Source organism: Pelophylax lessonae (genome assembly GCF_965119305.1).
Source record: "Pelophylax lessonae genome assembly, chromosome: 2".
NCBI lineage: Eukaryota > Metazoa > Chordata > Amphibia > Anura > Ranidae > Pelophylax > Pelophylax lessonae.
Window position 1 is genome coordinate 359,597,377 of NC_138769.1, and position 6,583 is coordinate 359,603,959.

A 6,583-nucleotide genomic window follows, 5' to 3' on the forward strand; every position below is an offset into this window, starting at 1 on the left:
ATTTTACAAGCATAGCAGTTCCAGAGGAAATGCTGGACAAAATGCCAGTGATATTTCTGGCAATATGCTCATAGATAATAACAAATGTTTTCTGTCCCAATAAACTGTTTTAGAAACCAGCATTTTGTTGGTCCTTGGAAGCTGGCAACATTGTAACGTTAGGCAATTTAAATTAACAGATGTACTGTAAAAATATCCCCTGTTTTTATTGGCTAGAAGGTCATATCAAAATTTGTATCTACAACATTGCCGGTTTTACAACATTGCCGTTATTACAAAATGTAACTTGCACCGCATTTGGTTTGGGTTGGATTTTAGGTCACAAGTGGGTTAGTTCCAGGAGCTAAGGAGTTTACAAAAATGATATCTGGAACCTACATTTTGGCCTCCCTGACCTCTTTGGATTCTCAACTTTGTGTTACAGGAATGTGCACTAAAACCCATATATATATATATATATATATATATATATATATATATATATATATATACAGTATCTCACAAAAGTGAGTACACCCCTCACATTTTTGTAAACATTTTATTATATCTTTTCATGTGACAACACTGAAGAAATTACACTTTGCTACAAAGTATAGTAGTGAGTGTATGGCTTGTATAACAGTGTAAATTTGTTGCCCCCTTAAATTAACTCAACACAAAGTCATTAATGTCTAAACTGCTGGCAACAAAAGTGAGTACACCCCTAAGTGAAAATGTCCAAATTGGGCCAAATTAGCCATCTTCCCTCCCCGGTGTCATGTAACTCATTAGTGTTACAAGGTCTCAGGTGTGAATGGGGAGCAGGTGTGGTAAATTGTGTGTTATCGCTCTCCCTCTCACATACTGGTCACTGGAAGTTCAATGTGGCACCTCATAGCAAAGAACTCTCTGAGGATCTGAAAAAAAGAATTGTTGCTCTACATAAAGATGGCCTAGGCTATAAGAAGATTGCCAAGACCGTGAAACTGAGCTGCAGCATGGTGGCCAAGACCAAACAGCGGTTTTACAGGACAGGTTCCACTCAGAACAGGCCTCGCCATGGTCGACTAAAGAAGTTTAGTGCACTTGTTTAGCATCATATCCAGAGGTTGTCTGTGGGAAATAGACTTATGAGTGCTGCCAGAATTGCTGCAAAGGTTGAAGGGGTGGGGGGTCAGCCTTTCAGTGCTCAGACCATACGCTGCACACTGCATCAAATTGGTCTGCATGGCTGTCATCATCTTCTAAAGATGATGCACAAGAAAGTCCACAGACAGTTTGCTGAAGACAAGCAGACTAAGGACGTGGTTTACCGGAACCATATCCTGTGGTCTAATGAGACCAAGATAAACTTATTTGGTTCAGATGGTGTCAAGCGTGTGTGGTGACAACCAGGTGAGGAGTACAAAGACAAGTGTGTCTTGCCTACAGTCAAGCATGGTGGTGGGAGTGTCATTGTCTGGGGCTGCATGAGTGCTGTCGGCACTGGGGAGCCACAATTTATTGAGGGAACCATGAATGCCAACATGTACTGTCACACACTGAAGCAGACCATGATCCCCTCCCTTCAGGGACTGGGCCGCAGGGCAGTATTCCAACATGGTAACACCTCCAAGACGACCACTGCCTTGCCAAAGAAGCTGAGGGTAAAGGTGATGGACTGGCAAAGCATGTTTCCAGACCTAAACCCTATTGAGCATCTGTGGGGCATCCTCAAACAGAACCACCAAAGACACCAGCTCTGTGATGTCATCATGGAGGAGTGGAAGAGGAATCCAGTGGCAACATGTGAAGCTCTGGTGAACTCCATTCCCAAGAGGATTAGGGCAGTGCTGGAAAATATTGGTGGCCGCACAAAATATTGACGCTTTGGGTCCAATTTGGGCATTTCCACTTAGGGGTGTACTCACTTTTGTTGCCAGTGGCTTAGACATTAATGGCTGTGAGTTATTTTGAGGGGACAGCAAATTTACACTGTTATACAAGCTGTATACTCACTACTTTACATTGTAGCAAAGTGTCATTTCTTCAGTGTTGTCACATGAAAAGATATGATAAAATATTTACAAAAATGTGAGGGGTGTACTCACTTTTGTGATATACTGTGTGTGTGTGTGTATATGTATATATATATATATATATATATATATATATATATATATATATTTAGAAATAATGCCCCAGATGTGCAGTTAGTGCGTACTTTTGTATGTTACATCACCACCTGTCAAAAAAGGTGCAGAATTGGTTTGGTTACCACAATCGCATGCCTTGCAGGACGTTTGCACAAATATTGCCATAGAAACTTGGGATATTAGCAACAGTACAGAATGGGAAGTATATTAAAAAAATGTGTATTCTATTTGATTACTGGCTTCCAACTCTCCCAAATCTAATTTCCAATAAACAAACAAACACATATATTTTAATGAACCCCCCCCGTGATTTCACACTTGTATGGAAGTCTAAGTAGACTAAAGCTCCAACTATTGGATTGAAAGTCAATATATACACATATATCTATATCTATCTATCTATATATATATATATATATATATATATATATATATATATATAGATATATATCTATATATATATAGATACATATACATATATATATATATATATATATATATATATATATATATATATATATACACACACATATATATATATATCTAGTTTTACCATTACCGTTCTGTTTGACCTGTGTGGTATCGTGTGGGGAAAAAGTTAAGCAGGCTAGTTTGCATTTATCTACACAAGGTATCATTTTGTGGGGCATTCCAATGGCTATAAATTGTACAATAATCATTATGCTGTTTGGTTAACTCACAGCAATACAACGTCCTTACTCTTTAAATAGTTAAGCAATCCTAAAGTCTTTTATGCAGAGACAGGAATAGTTATTTTTATTGTGGCAACACCACCATAATCTAACCTGGTGGTACAAGATGTAAAGAGAAAGTGCAATCAGAACGACATTTTAATATTTGGCCAAACATTAACTGCAGCTCTTTCAAAGCACAACAAACTATTACAAAATCATTCAGCTGAACAAAAAAGTACACATACAATTGTTTTCATCGTAATAAGAATCATCGTGGGAAAACACGACTACTAAAAAAACTGTCTTTATAAAGGACAAAGACGGAGGCCATGGGAAGGCTCTGGTTCTGTCTATAGTCTATATGTATTATCTATAGCCATGTATTATATTTATGCTCTCTTTTGATCTGTATGTTGTACTTTAATACTTCTATTGTCGTTTGTCTTCTATATTGTTGCGTACAAATCTTTTATTTTCTTTAAAGGAGACTATACAATATATATATATATATATATATACACACATACACACAGATTTCACATAATTTTGTTCTTGTCTACATTTCCTTTCACTGTTACATAATAAGTTAGAAAATTATTTGTGTGCGGGAACAGCTCCGGGGTGACACAAAAAAGTTGTGTAGTTGATTTCAAATAGGACAAGTTATATTTGTTCAAGTAAGTTTGCTATGCATTACAAATACAAGTATAAAATGACCGCTGTGAATACTAAAGGTACAGAGATCAGGTGAAATGATAAGTAACTGAACAAGGAGCAGTAAAGTTACTCTGAGAGCAAGTTACACGTTGTATCTGTTACACAACGAAGAGCAGAAGCAGTACAGCAAGGGTTTCCCATGAAATCCTCATTGTTTTTGTGTGTTCTAGGCTCAAACTCTTACACAGTTCTATAAGAAAAATTGTTAATTGAAGGAATCCTACCTGTATGTCAGTAGAAAAGGTCCTGACAGACCTGGATCTAATTCAGGTACAGAGTCACAGTGTGCTGACTTGCTTAGATCTTACTGAGGTGTGTCCAAGGAATACCTTAAACAGGTTGTGCCTTGTCAAGATTTAGAGGCAGAGACTGCGAGAGAGGGGGTTGGAGCTAAGGAGAAAGTACAAAACATGCTTAATAGCTTTGTGTATTTATCTCCAGGAAAACACTAAAAAGAAATTTGAACTTGAGATCTCTCTGACATCTGTCCAGAACTGAACCCCTCCAAAGTGCTACTGGCAATACAGCTGCAAAAGTATTTTTGATTTTCCTTGTTATATTGGCGGCTGTCTTTATGAACGAGCAGCTAATATCACAAATAGAAGTAAATATTTATTTTCCTAATAGAACTTGAATAGACACATATTCCGTTTTGGGTGGAGCTTTTCCATAAGGCCTCAAGTGCTAATGGTGACTTATAATGGTCTTGTATTTTCAAAGTTGGGCTGAGTGGCTGCATATCTTTTCTGTAAGGCAGTCTTTTTCAACCTTTTTTTTTACATTATGGAACCCTTGAAACAACATTTACGTCTCGGGGAGCCACTGCTTATAAATAATATCTACATCTCTCTGGACATTAGTGTGAACAATAAGTTATAGATTCACAATAAATAAAAGAATAGGAATTGGGCATACTCAGCATATTTGACACCCAGGGTTGCTTTATATAACAACATTATTTTCAGTATTAATAATAAAATGAAGGTTTTGAAAAAAATAAATATAAAAAACGTGTCCGGAAAAGAAAATTGTAATGTTCCCTTACGTTGGTGGTCAGTAGAAATATGACCCCATACATTGGAGGTCAGGTGAAGTCTCCATTTACACTGGTGGTCTGTATAGTGTCCCTTATGCCTCTTGCACACTGAACATTTGACTGAGACTGAGGCTCCAACATTAAGTGCGAATGGATTAGGTCTGTATACTGCCCTAAATATTAGCACTGCTCAGTGTGCTGTTCAGCCGCAGCAGCTGTCAGTCTCTCATAGGGTTTAACAGGTTAGTCACAAGGGTTAAATATCTTTGTGCAAATTACAGTTTGGTTAGGAAATATTGCAAAAAAGTGAGTTTTTCCTTTAGTTTTGCTTATTTTGCCTATTTCTTCCTAATAAGAATCTAGTAAGTATAAATCTATGTATTCAATTGTGTTACCACCTTAAAGGGCCGTACACACTTGACAAAAATCGGACGAAATATCCTCAGATTTTTCTCTGTCTTCTCAGCGTTCATTACCGTTTTTAGTCGACAGTGCATAAATGTTCACGAAATTTCTGGTCCCATTTTTCTTTTTTTTTGGCACATTTGTTCCTAGACTTCCGGGTTGTCAGCAACTTCAGATCATGCGCGGTCTTTCGTAACCGATTTTTCACGGACGTACTGCATACACATTAAACGAAAATCGGTCGTCTGGGGACGGACGAAAAAAATTTTGGTGTTTGTCCCTCTGTTTTTTTTCGTTGAAAATGTCGGCATCGGCTGCTGAAAGTTGTGTACACACTAGGTGAAAATCGGACGATTTCACATCGGGCGGGAATTTTCGGCAGATTTTCTACTAGTGTGTACCCTGCTTTAGGCCCTGTCCTGAATATCCTTAAAATAGAAGATGTATGGTATATTGAACTAGGGTGACTAAAACATTAAAAATGTGGAAATACTGTACTGTATATCCAAAATCATCAAAATTCTTCTTTTAAACGTCTGAAAAGGAACCATAAATACTATTAAAAATAAAAAAAAATTTCCAAAATATTTTTAGGTATGACAAGAAATAAAATGCATTCAAATTAGGCACTATAAAAGAATTTATGGCATAATTTTGACTGGAAGTTAAACGACTTAAGGATAAGGATGGGCAAATCTGCCGAGGCTCGATTTGCCAAGGGTTCAGTGCATCCTAATTGAAAATGAGCAAACCTACACTTGGCATCAAATCCCATTAAAGTTTGTAGGGGACTGGGAGAATACTTTTTTATTCATAATTTCTGTCCATTTTCGAGCTAATAGCTGAACCTAACAATGCAAAAAAAAACAAAAAGTTTTTTAAACAGTGTACAATGGGCAGAGGATGTTTCATGTGGCTCAGAGGGCAACATCAAAAATACAAAAATGTTTAAACTAACAAGCTTGGCTGATGCCTTAAAACTGTACATGGTATAACAGAACTGATCTTTATGGACTCAGCAACAGACTTAAGTGGCATCTTTTGGCTGTGGATTTATTATTTTTTCTTTCACAGTTAGCTTGATCTTATTAATTTCAGTTTGAAAAAAAAAGGCTTTTTCCCAGAAAGCAGCGACACATGATTTTTTATTAAATGATACCTGACCCACTTTGACTAGCAGACAGAAATTGTCCAGCAGTTCGCTGAGGCTGTCCCTGTTGTCGCTGTTGTGAAGCTGTCCTAGTGTTGGCCAATTTATTTTAAACTCTCATAAAGCAGTGTATTTGGAATGAGGGAGAATCGGCTGAAATAGACCTATCCAATGTATGTCTAAATTTTTATTTATCTATGGGTACAGTGGGGAGAGTTGTATGTGAGTACTGTTCATGCGGTGAACAATAGGCACCTCCAAGAAACAGATGGTCAGTAGAGTTGGGGGAACAGTTCGAGTCGAGCAAAAGTTAACATTTTTGTATTGCCGACAATGGTATTGTATTGCCAGCAATTTAAATCATTTTTTTTTCTTTATAAATGTACATTTTGCTGTAGCAGGTTTTACACATGGTACAGATGCGCCACTTTCCTAGCAGACTAAGGGACCCCGCAGACACTATATT

At 37.3% G+C, this 6,583-nt stretch overlaps 1 protein-coding gene across 1 annotated transcript in view; it reads right to left on the reverse strand.

Annotated features, from left to right (window-relative positions):
- Positions 1-3,880, reverse strand: part of GJB3 (gap junction protein beta 3) — a 30,663-nt gene extending 26,783 nt beyond the window's left edge. Inside the window, exon 1 of the mRNA XM_082247727.1 lies at positions 3,751-3,880. The gene's annotated coding sequence lies outside the window, so the exon portion shown is untranslated. The remainder of the gene's footprint in view (positions 1-3,750) is intronic.
- Positions 3,881-6,583: the final 2,703 nt, after the last annotated feature.